Below are 16,153 nucleotides of genomic sequence, written 5' to 3' on the forward strand. Positions count from 1 at the left end.
TAATGCCTATACAATCTGTATTAATGTAGTGGCAGCAAACTTCTACTCACCCTTCCACACCCAGATCTACTCCTTTCCCACTGTTTCCAACTTCCCAATTCCTAAAGTATTCTGGACGGGGTTCTTCTACAACACATATCTCACTCTATCATAACTATTTGTTGACCATTATGATTCCTCACTGTGATAGCTAACAATTCTTGAGCTCTCAATATGTACCTGGGAGGCACTTTATCTACCTTTCCTCATTTAAGTCATAGGAAATTCATGAATTAAGTAGTATTATTAATTCCCATTTTACAGATTAAAAAAACCTTACTCTCAGCCAACTTCCCATTCCTCTGACCTTATATGACGCTCCTAAATCAGGCCCCAACCTTGGAATGTCTCCACTGACCCTTTCCCCTCTCCAGTTCTACACACAAAGGGCTACGGAAATAAATAAACCTTAAAACACTATAAACTCCATCCTGCTTTTGAGCCCACTGGATTACGTTACCAAGTTCTAAAACTGTCTCTCCCGCTCACAGTTTAACCTCCGTGGTACTCTATACATAGTAGGCCCAAAATTGTTTGTGAGGATACATACCATTCAACCTACAACCTTAGAAAATTTTTATTTTGGTCCTAACCATACCACAGCAGCTCTGACCAACTTTTTCTTGTCTCTCAAACTCCTATCACCAGACCACTGCCAGTAAATAAACTTACCTCTCCTCAGACGGATGAGGCCGTCTGGAAGTAGTTTTCTCAAATTCACATCAATATAACTGAGGCTCTAGGTTTTTTCTTTTATGTACCCTCCAATCTCAGAAGAAAATGCACTTATTTCCTAAAACCTGTCCTAATCAGCCCATCCATATGTCCATCTTACCATTCTACTGGAACTGCTCTGGACAGTCATCCTTAATTCCACGGCTCCATCCCATCGTCGTTATATCCGACAGTGCCAGGTCTGACACCATCACCACGTTCCTTTTTGAAATGTCCTTCTTCCTCGACTTGTATGATACTGTCTCTCTGACCACTGTGGTGCCTCGAGTTCAGGCCCTGCCCTCAGCTTTTCTCTTTGTGCATCTTCTCTCATGTGGACTCTGTCCAGTCTCCCCATCTAAAGGTTCCTGACACCCAACGCTCTACCTATAGTCCTAACTTCTCACTCCTCATCTAGTCTCACCTCTCCAACTACCACCAGTTCATTTGTTGAAATTCAACAAGAGAAAAACCAGTCCCATCTTCTCTCCAAAACCAACCTCGCTTCTAAACTTCCATTTTTCCTGTCACCCAGGATCAAAATTTAAAAGTCACCTTTCACTGCAACGCAACCCCTTCATCTTTAACATACCATCTGTCGCCCAGTTCCCACCTTTGACTGTTAACACCTCTTAATTTGTAACACTCTCACTCCACTGCCCACTGCTGTGGAGTTGCCATGGCTCTCAATTCTAGAATAGAATAGCATTCTCCCAACCATTCCTTCTGGTGAAAAGCCCATCAGGTTTACCCTGCATTGCACTCTCAAACAGGCCTTTTCACAGCCACCCTCTGAAGGACAATCATGGTTCCCCCCTGTGGAAGCAAACCCAAACTCCTCAGCCACTGAAATCAAGTTCCTTACCCTCAGCTCCTCCCTTTCTCCCACTACCTATTTCTTGCTCCACCACACCACTAATCCCAACCCAGGTACACATGCTCAGAGTCTATGACATGCAACAAGCTCATTCCCACCCTCAATCATGCTGGGTCCCCTTTTCCCTCCCTTCCTAACTATCTAAATCCTACCCATTTCCTAAAGCCCAAGATTGAGTGCTTCAGTATTTTGCCTCCAACGTGAAGTAGCTCCAAAGCACAGCCTCTCTCTATATTTCTCATTGTTCCAGGTACATTAAAGTCCTGCCTCTTTAATTTTTCTGTATGACCCCAAAGAAGACACATAGTAGTCACTTGTTTTAAAATTGTTTTAAAATGGCTAAAGGAGACTGAACTCATCACTTTAGAAAAGCATTCTTCCTGGAGAGCAGAGAACATGCCTTAAGTTTTAAAAATCGTCACTGCACCTAGAATAGTTCTTTGTATAAAGTAAGGACTCAATAATTCTTGTTAACCAAGACAGAACTTGGAGACAACAAGATGTGTATTTTAAGAAGCATCCTACAGTTTTCATAACTTGCATTTTTTAAATGCATTTGTATCTGGTCCTTTACAGATTCATTTTGTATCTGGTCCTTGACACCCAAAAGGTTTAAAATATTAAAAATTCATACATTCTCAAATATTCTTTAGAGCAATTCTAAAAAGAGAAACTACAAGCATCAAAGGTGGAGAGTGTTCGACAATGCCAGTAAGCATTTCATAAAAACATCAATCAGAGTTCAAGCCAGTGTTAGTTACCTTTGCTCTAATTTGACTGGATAAATTTTTGTCCATTTAAAATCAATTTTACAAACTTTAGCATGAAGAAATTTTTATTACACACACACAAAAAGGAAAAATGTTAAAGCCTACTCCATAAACAAAATTTAAAAGCTCACCCACAAAAATAAGTAAATAAATCTCAACACATATACATTTCTTCTGGTGCAGTGGATTAGTGAGGAGATTACCTTTAAAACTACCCAGAGTGCATATTAAATAGCGTTCTTGGGTTGCAAGCAACAGACATCAAGTCTGGTTTTCTGTAGCAAAAAGGAATGTACTGGGAGAAATATCAAAGGCTCACAAAACTGGAGTAGAGGGTCTAGAGAGCCAGGCTTTGAAGATGAGCCTACACCATAGGCACTCCAGAGATGGCAGCAAAACCCAGAGCTTGGGTCTACAGCATGAACATCTGGTCAGGAAAGAACCACTGCCCTCTCCTCGCCCTCCAGGCCAGCGAACTAGGGGAACTATGGGCACACCAAAGGAAACTACCACACTGGCGCATTTAGTTCCTGGGGTGGAGGGTGGGCCGTTCCTCTTCTCCAAGAGGTGCTTTCTCCAAAAAGGAGAGGAGATTGCTCCAAGAAGGAGGAGATGGCCAGAGACCCTAGAAATAATAAACACTTATCTCTCTCCCCACATATACCCACTTCCAAATTATCCACAGAATGACTCTCTAGAAACATTTCTTCTATGCTCTCTAATCTTCTGCAAGAAAAATTCAATCCACTCAAATACAAATACAAATCCCTGCACCACAGCCACCCAAACTCTTCTCCAGAGACTCCATTGTGTATACTTATTGCCTCAATTGCCCTTGGCCTCTTCTGCCCAGTCTGACCACAGCATACCCTCCCCCAAGTCTCTTCACCCAACCTTCTGCCAAGTCCTTCCCAGTCACACACCTCATCAAACCCAAGAAGAATTCATCTCCCCTCTTCTTTCTCCCACAGCACTGTATTTCTAATAAATAAAAAAGTAAAAAGTTTCATTATAAAAGCAGTATACTGGGATTCTTTTATCCTCTCCTGAGAATATGTGTGGGGTGTTTTTTTTATTGATTTTAGAAAGAGAGAAAGGGAGAGAGAAACATCAATGAGAGAAATATCGATCGGTTGCCTCCTGTATGCACCCCAATCGGGAATTGAACCCGAAAGCTGGGTATGTGCTCTGACCAGGAATCAAACCCACCACCTTTTTGTGTACAGGATGACGCTCCAACTGAGACACACAGGCCAGGGCTCCACAGGGATTATTTTAAATAATGAAATACAAGTTGTTAAAATAAATCAGTGTTATTTTATGCGTTTAAAATAATTTCTTAGACATGCAAAAAAAGCACTAATTTTTAATAATACATAGTATTACTATCATGAAATAAAAAGTAAATTCAATTTTGAAGGATTTTCCTGTTCCCAGTGGCAGCTCCAAAGTTCAAAACTGATAGGGTTCTCGGTTGGCCTTCTTTTCAAATCCTTGAGGATAAGAAGTGTCTTTATCTCTCTCCCAAACACTGGTTTGGGTTAGACCCTCTTAATCTCTCTTCTTCCAGTACAGATTGGGGACAGAAGCAGGCAGAGAACAGAGCTTTCTTTACCCAGAGAAAGGCTTCTTTTTCTCTTTTTTCTGCCAGCATTGGTCATCTGTCAAAGCGACAGTAGATGCTCCACAAGTGCTGATGATCTGAGGGAGGAGGAGGAGAGATAGGGGGCCACTTACAGTGCCAGGCGCCTAGGAACAGGGCCCACCATCACCAGTACTCTGTGCTGTACGGTACCTCTCCTAACAATGAAATTGTCATAAAAGATGAAACCAGAGAATCATTAAACTACTCTATTGTAACAACTTCTACTTTAAGTATCACACTGTATTCCAACTGCTGGCTTAGTTCTTTCTTCACTTTCAGACTATAAGCAACGTGAAGGCAGGAGCTGTGTCTGCCTTGTTCACTGGAACTGACAGAACACAGTACCTACTGCTCAAGCAGCACTAGATGAATTAAGTAACAAAAACAAACCACAGCTCAGAAATTCCATAACCTTCTTCTTACTGCAAGCCCAACTGCAATGGAGCTAGAAATTGCCTTTTTCTTAGCTTGATAATCACATAGCTGACATTAAATGTTTACATGTGTCAAGCACTGGACTGTGTCCTATATAGTAAATGATTTCATTTAATCCTCCAACAATACAATGAAATAAGAAGGTACTACTATTGTCTCCATTTTAAAAGTGAGAAAATGAGGCGAAAAGATGTAATTTGCTTAAGATCACCAACCTGGTGAGTATAAGAGCCAGGGCTCCCACTCAGATCTGTCTGACTCCAGGGCCCAAGTTCTCGACCACTAAAGACATCAGAACTTAAATGCCACCCTCTGGGGCCTGGGCAGGGGGGCATACGTTTGTGAAGTCAGTCATACTATGCTGACATAAACACATCATGATTCCAAAGTAAAGAGGTAGAAATATCTTCAGAAAGAACTATGTGCTCTCCCATTTTTCTTGAAACACGTTGCCCTTTCATTCTTCCATCTTCCCACTTTTGAGAGAAACCTGCCATAGTACAGGAAATTTTTACCTTCCTCTTAACTCTACCTTAAAAAAGCAGTAACACATCCGGCCTGTGTTGCTCAGTGGTTGAGCATCAACCTATGATCCAGGAGATCACGATTCTATGCCCTGGTTGCAGGCTCTCATCACTGATGTCTCTCTCCCTTCCTCTCTCTGAAATCAATAAAAATAATAATAATTTTAAAAAGGCAGTAACACCTCAGGCACCACAATAAATGGCAGCTGGCACAGAGCCTTGGTTATCTCCACAAGGAGTGTAAGACTGTGGCCAACTGAGAAGGCGTGAACAGTGCAAAAGGCAGCCACCGCTCAGCTCTGGCCAGTTATTACGTAAGAATGTTGGCCCAATGCTGCCAGATCTTGTGATTTTTTTTCAAAAGAATCCCAAAGACCAAGTTCCTTATTCAAAATTTTCAATATTAAAACGCTGGTAGCTAATTTTTAAAAATCATTTAACCAGCTTGCAGCGCAAATGCAGCCATAAGCCATCATCAGTCTGAGGTCCTCACAACCCTTTAGGACAAACAGGCTTCCAAAGGCTATACATCCAGGCCTCTGACTTCCCATGGTCTACCTGGCCCCATGTCTTCCACCTGGAATATTCTTCATCAGCTACCCAAATCCAACCAAAATATCCAGGTGTGGCCCCTCCCTCCAAAAAATCATTCCTGACACTCCAGTTCATCTTCATAAACTCCTCCAAAATCCCCTACACATCCCTCTCCATCAATTCTCTAATTATTTTACACTCTAAACTGCATCTTGCCAACAGTTTAGAGCACCTCAAGACTCAGACTCTGTAGCCTATACATCTTAAGGTCCTCAGTTCCACGTGTTCTTTATAGATATGAAAATTACTTTTGTAATAAAAAATTAATTCCTTTTTGAAAGAAAAATCACTCATAAATTCTTGGAATAAGGATGATCCCAAGCTAGCTCCTTATTAAATAGTTGAACTTATTTACCAATAAAATCTGTAAGTTTTGTCTTATTATTATTAAAGGCAGTCTACCAAAACTGCAAAACCTCCTGGGAAGCAATCAGCACCCCAGTGATAGGTGGAAAAGATGAGTCAGGGCTCAGCACATTTAGTAAATGACTGAATCTAAGTAGCAACCAAATCTGCAAAGAGAAACAAATGAAAACATTAAATATTCAAAGTTCTAATTATTTAAAATATATTAGTTCAAGTTACACACATATAAAAAGTGTTTTCAGTGCTCCCTTTGGCAGCACATATATTAAAACTGGAACGATACAGAGATTAGCATGACCCCTGCACAAGGATGACACGCTAATTCATGAAATGATCCATAAAAAATAAAGTTTTAGAAAAGCACATAACTTCTCTTAGAACATATTTTATTAGGATTCCTAAATATTCAAAGAAAAATCACTATTCTACCTACCTCCTTTTAATAGAAGTAGAAATGTGATAGACATTTAGACAGACATGAGCAGAGCAAGGACGATGGACCAGGTACAGAAGGTCATCAGGGTGGAACGCCCAGGATGCCTAGCAAAGGACAATAGCAGGGTGGGACCTCACCCCCAGGGTAGGCTTTGCTCCACTAGCGTATCACTGGTCATGTGGTTTGGACCCCCTGACCTTCCCTCCCTAGAGATAATATCTAGGCCTCAGTTATATTTCAGCCCAGAAAAACAAAACCAGCCAAAGGACCAGCTGCACTGGACAATGAAACCTCGCCCAGGCGCTAATCAATCAATCAATCAGTGGAGACCACAACCCTGAAAGGACACACCAGGAAAGCTGCTGAATATTATAATAAGATCTTTCCCTGGGACCCCCTAAGATAAAACCATTAGGACAGTGGACTCAGCACTCTCCCTCCTAGGAGCACTCCCAAGCCTTTCCCTTTCCCCTCCTCCTCCCACTCATCCTCCTCCCAAGGCACCTTAGCATTAGCTGCCTCACTCCCAAGCCCCAAAGGCCCTTCCTTTGCCTCTATAACTTGCTTCCTAAGCCCATTTCTTCTAGGAATTACTTCCCCTACCTCTGTAATTTTACCAAATAAATGTTCTCTTGCCGTTTGGGTCTTGGTTCTGAATTTTTTCCCAGGGGGACCCAAGTACAGTCTGGGTCCTGAACCCTAGTTCAGGATGTTGCTGAACCCTAGTCCAGTCTGACCCCACCCCACGGGACTAACACCTGGTGCCATTCTCGCTGCCTACAACAGAAGCACTGTATGTCTGAGTTCATATCCATTTCTGTTCAACATTGCTAAGCTGCTCTTATAAAGCATATCGGAAAAGTGTTAAAAAACTGATTCACGGAAAAGATTTCCCAAGCAGTTCTTTAAAAGGACTTTACTGTTTCATGAATAAAGAGATCTATTAACTTTATGCAAAGAAAGTCTGTTTAAGGGATCATTTATTTTCTGTTTATAATACTCTTGTCTTCTCTTTATAACAGTTTGTTTCTACTTCTTTAAATTTAAATTTTTATTTTGTAATAATTTTTATATGGAGTAGAAGAAACTCACTATCTCCTTTCAGAATTGCTCACAAAATACACCAACATAAGATCTTGTTTTATGACACTCGAGTTTTTTAGTTTTCCATTTTGGAAATGAGTTTAAAAGCATCCTAAACTAAGAGTTTTTTAAAATCACACAAAAGGCACAATCTTACCGTTTCAGAAACATCACCAGATTTGCAGCAACAGTCCATTTTTAATTAACTGCACTAAGAACAGCAGCAGCACAAACTTTTTAAATGATAAAAATGTCAAAAAAGGGAAAGGAAAAAAACCCACTCATTTGAATACAGGTGTATCATTCTAGTAATTTTTTTTTTTTTCTGTTTCAGATTAAATCAGGAGGTTGCACTGTGATCGTCTTTTTCAGCCAAGTTTTCCCATACCCAGCTCTGACATTTGGGGGGGACACTGGTAGTAAGAGACAGAAAAGAAGTTTATTTTAAGGCACGGTTTGCCTCAGGAGGTGATGAAAAGCCACAATCCCACTCAAAATTTTACCTGCCCCCATTCCACAGCTGGGTGCAAAGGCATATGGATGGATAAAGTAAACAGCTTCCTACCAGGTTTAGGCACATACAGTACCTTGAAAAGGAAGGTACTTTGGCTTAAAAGGTCGACTCTGAGTAGCTTAAACAATGAGACCTGTTAGTAATCTGCAAACCCAGTCTGACCTAGACAACTGCTGAGTGCTTTCCAGCGGCTTGAAGGCCACTTAGGCAAGTAGCCTCCACACCACAGCACTCTCCTGACACAAAGTCCACTACCAACAAATTTTCAGCCTCACAATAGTTGATCCCCCCCACACACACACCCCCGCTGTATTCCCAGCAATTCCCCACTCTAGAGGATCCCCGGTACTTAAGGTAACCAAACTTCAGCAAAACTAGGTAAGCGTTGAAAAACCATAGGTACTTAAGTGGCCCAGTTCAAATACATTTCTAGGAAATACTGGCATACCTTCGTTCTATTAAACAAAAAATGTCTCCAATCTTTTACTAGCAATGCACGGCAGTACTGACTTTTAAAAGCTAACTACCTGGTAGTTACACATACACACACTCTCTCTCTGAAAGAGGAGTAGAGGAGTCTAGGGCAAGTCTAGGAACTGGGTGGCTAGGGAAGCCGTGTGGGAAGGTGATTTACCTTTCACCCTTTGTATCTTTTGAATTTTAAATTGTATGCATATATTACCTACTCAAAATGTTTTTCTGACTAAGCTACCCTAAGAGAGTGTAAAGAAACTTTAGGATCTTTACTTTGGGTCCTTTTAGGCTTATCTCTTTAAAAGATCACAGTACTTTCTTTTATTCCCACCTGTACATTAAACTGCCTTTTCTAATGAATGCTCACCATCCCACTACTCACCTCTACCCCTTACATTCAGAGGAAAGAAGGTGGCTTCATGAAATGTTACTGGTTTGTCTGCTGGCTTGCTTTAAGTGACAGAAGCAGGACAGATTAAAGGAGAATCAGGAAAACCATTAGGGTAACAAGACCCCATAGGATCTGGTTCCCTCCCACCCCTCAAACGGTTCCCACACCCTCCCTGACTCTGCCCTCCAGCTACACTGACCTGCTTCCTGTTTTTCCTTCTAGCCAAGCTCATTCCCTACTTGGGGCCTCTGTAATTGCTCTTCCTCAGCCTTGTCATTCAGGGATCACCCAATCAAAAATTGCCAAGCCCCCGCCCCCAGTCGTATCACACACTTATTTCCGGCCCAGCACCCACTGCTGCCTAAAATCATCAAGTTCACTGATATTTTTGCTCATTTACTGTCTCCCTGCATTCCTATCGAATGCTCCACAAGAGTGAGGGCTTCCATTCTGCCTTGATCACCGTGTCTCCAGAACAATGTACGGCAAGAAAGTAGTCACTCAATACAAGTTTGCAGGAGGAGTGAATGAATGAATAGAAGAATGAACATTCTGTCCTATTCAAAGGGTTTCAGAAAGCAAAGGCTTCAGGAAGGCTGGGAAAAAGACACAAACATTCTTGAGCAGCTTCCATGTGAATGTAAGGCAGAAATTCTGAAAATGGATTCAAGAAAGTTTTATTGGGCCTGGCCGGGCGTGGCTCAGCGGTTGAGCATCGACCTAGGATCCAGGCAATCGGGGTTCGATTCCTGATCAGGGCACATGCCCGGGTTGCGGGCTTGATCCCCAATGACTCTCTCATCATTGATGTTTCTGTCTGTCTCTCTCTGAAATCAATATATATTAAAAAAAAAAAGTTTTATTGGGTGTTGAGAGGATTTTATTCAGAAAGTTGACTTCAGGTGTGTATGTTTTATTACTAAATTTTAACTTTGAGAACTTTATCTCCAAATTCAATTCCTTATTTTTCTTTTACTCAACATATTATCTTTTTTGCCTATAATAGTTCCTTTGTTCTGTTTCAGATATTAACCATATAAATTAAATGCTTCAAGACTCAGCACCCACAAACTTTACATCATGTTTCTTCCCCTTTGGCCTAGATCAAGAAAAAAATGATGATGACAGTCAATTTTTATGACCATCTCTATCAACCTTCATCTCCAAAATAACCAGGCTAATATTAACTAGAATCCAGACTTGACATATATTGTAGGCTATGAACCACTTTGGACAATTCATTAAAACAATATCCACTACGTACTTGACTGTAGTTTGTTGATGTATTTATTTACTTATTAAGAAAGGTTCCAGCCTATCAGCAAAATGAAAATCCTCTTCCCTAAGGTGCTGTACCATTAGGGTTGGAGATAAATACATCATATTAACCACCTGACACAAGTCCTGCTAGATAGCACAGACTTTCAAGTTCAACATCTAAAAGAAATCCAAAGTGTCCTGTCATAGGATGATCCAATTAGATCCAGAAAAGATTTACAACCAAATAAACGTATACTCCTGTTGCAATGATACTCAAGATCATTAGACACCGTCACTAAGACACTAGAAATACAGAAAGAGCTGGGAGACTTCTCTGAAACATATTTATCGACACATTATTGGTATACACTGATATCTGGTGTATTCTGGCTACTTTCAGTTCCTCCTCTAGACTGTAAAGCTTCTTAAAAGCAAGGACTACGTGCTCATTCATTCACTCATTCACACAGCGAACAAATAACACTGAGCATCTACTAAGTCCTAAGTACTGATGACACAGGAGCGAATAAAACAGACAAAACAGACAAAAATTTCTATCCTCGTGGATCAGTCTGCCTTCTAGGGAGAGGAAGCAGGCAATAAATACATGGTGTCTGGTGCTGACATGTGCCACCAAGGAAAAAAGCATAAGACATACAGTGACAATGAACTGGTACTACTTTACATAGGCTGATCGTTAATGACCTGTCTGATAAGGTGAAAATCAGGCAAAGCCCTGAAGTGAGGGGCGATCCATGTAGGTAATAGGGGAGAAAACAGCACAGAGGCCAGTATGACTGGGAGAGGGGTAAGAGGGAGAGGGTGAGAGATGAGTTCAGAGCCATGGCAGGAGACCAGACCATCCAGAGCATTAGAGATCTCAGTTAAGACTGGACTTACTGAGACAGAACACCGCTGGAGCAGAGTGACATGATCTGACTTCCGTGTGTGAAGAATCACTCCAGCAGCTGTGCTGGAGGACGAGAGGAGTGCGGCAGAAGCAGGGAGACCAGTGGGGAAGACATGGCAATAGCCCAGGAGAGAGGAAATAATGAGTTAGGCTAGAACAGCACAGTGGAGCCTCAGAGATAAGGTTATTCAGGACTTGCTGTCAGATGAGGTGTGGGCATGAGAAAGGAAGAAGTCACTCCAAGGTTTCTAACCTGAGCAACTGGTAGCATGAGATTTCATTTACTGAGAGAGGAATAACTGTGGGAGAAGTGGGCTTTTGTTGCTACTTGTTTTTTGGAGGATGGAAACAAGAATTCAGTCTGGGCATTTTAAGTTTGAGGTGCCTCTCAGATATCCAGATGGAAATATTAAGCAGACTGCAGGATATTCAAGTCTTGATTTCAGGAGAGAAGTCAGGGCTAAAAATAGACATATGAAAGTAATCGGTATAAATATGGTATTGAAAGATGGGACCGGATGAGATCACCTACTGTATAAGTGTGTGCTGGCGGGTCAAAGGCTGTGCCCTTGTGCACTGCAGTGAAAAGAAGTCAGGAAATGAGGATTACAACATTGAGGAGCAACCAAAAAGAGAGCGAGGAACTTAAGAAATGCGCTAGAAGCAAGATGAAGAAAGTGTTTCAAGAAGAAAAGAATCACCAGGTAACACAGGATTGAGAATTGGCCCCTGGGTTTAGTAACTTGTAGGTTATCTTGAATAGTGGCTTCAGCAGAATCAGAGAAGAGTGACGTCAAGAGAAAACGAGAAGAGAAGAAGGAGATAACCAAGTACAGAAATGTTTTGCTGTGAAAAGAGAAAAAAGGATGGTAGCTGGAGGGAATCTGGGATCAAGGGAGCATTTTTTAGAAGATGGTAAATACTTCCCTGGCCAGTTTGCTGTGGTCAGAGTTGGCCTGCAGACTGAAGGGTCCTGGGTTTGATGCCAACCAAGGGCATGTACCTTGGTTGCAATCCCCGCCCTGGGGCACATTGAGGAGGCAACCAACTGACGTCTCTCTCTCACATCAATGTTTCTCTCTCCCCTCTTGAGAGCCTGGGGGATGGTGCGGCCTACAGTGAGTCCCTCCAGCTGCTCCTCTGTGGCATTTTTACTGACAAACACTCAGGGCACTAGATTCTCTGCCCACTGAGGATATTCAGTGTCAGTCATCTTCCCATCCAACCTAGTGAGCTCAAGGATCTGAGAAAATGAGATGCAGCAGCCCCTTGCCACGAGATGCAGGACTCCTGATCGAATAGCTAAACAAACCCAACCCCCCTAAGGACGCTTTGTCCTTTCTTTCTAAAAACAGTTTTAATGCACAGGAAAATCTAACTGAGATAATCCTATCAGTACCGCCCCCCCCCCCCCCCCCCCCCGGATAGAAACAGACCCTTTAGGAGCAGTTTTAACTTTCCCAGGTACTGTGATGACATCTGGTATATAGTCTGTATCACTGACCTTTCTAAGTGAGTATTTCACTCTGCTAGATATTTCAACTGTTTAAAATGCCTCGCTCTACCCTAGGAAGGGTACAGAGTATAGGCAAGCCCACTCCTAGCGTCTCTCACTTCCTGTCACCAAAAAGGCTCCAAAAATGAAAGAAGTGGGGGAAGAGGGGAAAAAATCTCCCTGGAAGTGCTTTAGGAGGGCCTAAGTTGAATAATATGACAAAGATGAATGTCATATAACCAATCCAGTGCAATAAAACCTTACTCAGAAAGTCTGTCTTCTATACTGTTTGTGATAAAATATTAATTGGAAGATATGACAGATTAAAAACATAAATGTAGCCCAGCCGGTGTGTTCCTCCCTCTGAAATCAATAAAAACATATTATATATGTATGCATGTACATACATACATATATATACACACACACCTATAGCCCTGGCCGGTGTGGCTCAGTTGATTGGGCGTTGTCCCATGCACCAAACGGTTGCTGGTTTAATTCCCCGTGAAGGCACATGCCTGGGTTGCTGCCTCAATCCCCAGTTGGGACATGTACAGGAGGCAACTACCAATGTTTCTCTCTCACATCAATGTTTCTCTCTCTCTTCTTTCCTCTCTCTAAAAATCAATTAAAAAAACATATCCTTGAGGATTAAAATATGTATTACATAAATGTATATTTATTTGCCAATATTTGTTTGTAGGTCCAAGATTTTGTCGAGTGTGTGTCTACTGTTGAATTGCAAGTTGTCTTTATTTCATATGCCACACCCATTGTGCATGACCTACGTTTTCAATATATATAAACAAAAACCTGAAAACAGTCATGAAGTGATTATGCACAGAGTCCTTCTAGACTACTCCCTCCTCATCTTTTTCAGTTTGTTTATCCATATAATTGAGCAGTAATTTCTTTTAGTGACTTGAAATAATTGAATCATTCCAAAGCATTTGAAATGCTCACAAAACCATTCTTTTTTAATTCAAATTTCACTGGCTTATGTCAAATCTAATTACACTAGATAATTACAATAACAAGTACCATGAACATGAACAGATACAGAAATAAATACAAATGATTCTTGCCCTGGCCAGTGTTGCTCGTTGGTTAGAGCCAGCCCACTGACCAAAGGGTCATCAGTTCAATTCCCAGTCAAAGGCACCTACCTGGGTTGTAGGTTTGATCCCTGGCCCCCATCAGCATGTGCAGGAGTCAACCAATCAAAGTGTCTCTGTCCCACTGATGTTTCTCTCTCTCTCTCTCTCCCCTTCCTTCCCTTCCACTCTCTCTAAAAATCAATGGAAAAAAATATCCTCAGGTAAGGATTAACAAAAAAATAAAATATAAAAAAATACAACTCACTCTTTATAAGCACAGACCACATGGTCAAGATATATCAGACACATAACTCACACAGTAACACCAAGTGTTCAGTGCACCACGTTGGTTAAAGCGTAAGCTGGTTAAGAAAATGTTCACTGTACATCAGGTTCAAAGTATTGTAATAAATGTTAGTTATCATGAACACCTCGATCTTAAATGTCAATCACAATTAGTAAAACTTGTAAGTGGGGAAATTTTCCTGCAGTGGATTTCTTGTTTATCAACAGGAAAAGCAGCCAAAGGTTTGAAGGAAAGGAAGTTTGTTTTCATCATGTTGTTGGGTCTGTTTGCTCTTCTGTCTCTGCCACTAGACTCTAAGCTCCCTGCATGTCTGTCGCCTTTGTAATTGTATCACAGAACCTGACACTCAACAATCTTGCTTGGTAAACTTGCTGAATACATTCACACATCCTGAAATACTGGATCAGTATTTCAGCGGGCCTATAAATAAATTTTCTAGGGCTGAAAAAACAGAATGTTAGAAGGTTTGATTCATGGTCTATTATTTGCTAATATTTTCCATCTCTTTTTCATTACACTGTATGTATGTTTCCTGACACTGGTTAATTAAATTCATAAATCAGGGTCCTATTTATACTTACATTACTACTGTATTAATGCTAATAGTAGTCTGCAAACTACTCTTTTTCTTATTTTTTTATTTACTGATTTGAGAAAGAGTGAAAAACATCGATTCATTGTTCCACCCATTTATGCTGCATTCACTGGTTGACCCTTCGATGTGCCTGCCCAGGGATAAATTCCGCAACCTTGGCTTGTATGGTCGACACTCTAACCAACTGAGCTAACCGGCCGGCGCTAAACTATTCTATCTTGATTAAAGTCATTAGTGCCCATTAAAAAATAAAATTGGGTTGAATGTCGTATCAAATTGGAAGTTCACATTCCCACAATGTGGCAGCTAATACTTCCAGTTTCTAGTACTTCTACTGAGAACATAAAAGTTCTCCTGGAACTAACAAATTCTTCCTATCCAACACAATTATATAATCTGAAAGTTGAGCAGCACTCTAGAGATTATTTCTGGCCCAAAATCTCTCCCAATTAAGGGATCCTGTAAAAAACTACTCAATATTTTGGGGGCAGGAAGGGATGTTTATCCCACATTACAGAATGTTGCACCTATAGCAGGCTCTTCATACACACTTGTTTAATTGAACTGAACAAGTCTAAAATGGGCCCATTTCATTAATCTTCTTGTTCGTCCTAGCTTTAGCTGCAACATCCACCGAATCTGTAATTAAAGATTTGCATGAATCTTCTGCTCATTAGCCAATATTCAAAAAGAAATTCAGTAGAACAAAAAGATTTAAAAAAAAAGAAATTCATTAACCTCCATGATCAGTCGAATCTATTACCATTAATGCTACTAATATCAGTAAATAACAAAACTTTTAACAGAAAACAGAAAACGAAATCTTTGTTCGCTTACGATCTATAAAGGATTTCTAGTGTATCCAAAATGCTCACGTTTTCAGTTTCTAGTATGACTTTTTTAAACAGTCTTGCATCGTTCATAAACTGAATCATATACCCTTCTACTTATAATTGGGGTACTCAGACTTAACCATAGTAGTGAGACATGTTATTATGCTAATTAGTTTTCCATTCAGTTAACAGCCTGTGATCCCATATGATTTCCCATAATATGATATCAATAATGAAGAGAACAAAGCCTTTGGAGCAGTAAACACCACCAGTAATTTTACTTTACTCAAGTATGTATTCCAAAACAGTACATAATTTACAGCATGGCCCTGCTTAGCACTCCTATTACAATGAATCTGTTTGGGAGATTTTTACAACACATGCTAGGACACAAAGTATAAATTTCCAAATCCATTTCCTTCTGTTTTGCTGAAAGGGAACACACACGTTCCGGCAACATCACAATTAGTGTGGGTTTTTTTTTCAGGCAATAATTTAAATTCCCACTTCCTCCTAAATATCTCTGGACAGACACTCCTGCCAATCCATCTGTCTCTTTCATCACAGCTTCTTTTCAAAACTACCGGGTCAAGTTCCTTTCCCCCCATTTCAACGCGATGCACTGTATCCACCATAGCCCACTGCTGAATGCTAGACTGTAACATACTGAATTTCACTGTCCTTCATTGTTTCCAGTTTAACTGCCATTTTACCACCATGCACAGGAGAAATGCATTCCCACAGGCATCTTATGAATTTCCAAAGCGCTATTCTTTGCGGATTTGTGAAACACG

The 16,153-nt window shown here is 40.8% G+C and overlaps 1 protein-coding gene and 1 non-coding gene across 2 annotated transcripts in view; one reads left to right on the forward strand and one right to left on the reverse strand.

The window, feature by feature from the left end:
* The window catches only part of NUDT3 (nudix hydrolase 3), a 96,221-nt gene that overhangs the window by 78,903 nt on the left and 1,165 nt on the right, over positions 1-16,153 (reverse strand). The gene's annotated exons all lie outside the window — the stretch shown is intronic.
* On the forward strand, positions 6,206-6,309 carry LOC148093028 (U6 spliceosomal RNA). Its single transcript, XR_015714627.1, has one exon. It is a non-coding gene; the product is annotated as a U6 spliceosomal RNA (small nuclear RNA).

This window comes from Miniopterus natalensis, chromosome 5 (genome assembly GCF_054644295.1).
Source record: "Miniopterus natalensis isolate mMinNat1 chromosome 5, mMinNat1.hap1, whole genome shotgun sequence".
Classification (NCBI taxonomy): Eukaryota; Metazoa; Chordata; class Mammalia; order Chiroptera; family Miniopteridae; genus Miniopterus; species Miniopterus natalensis.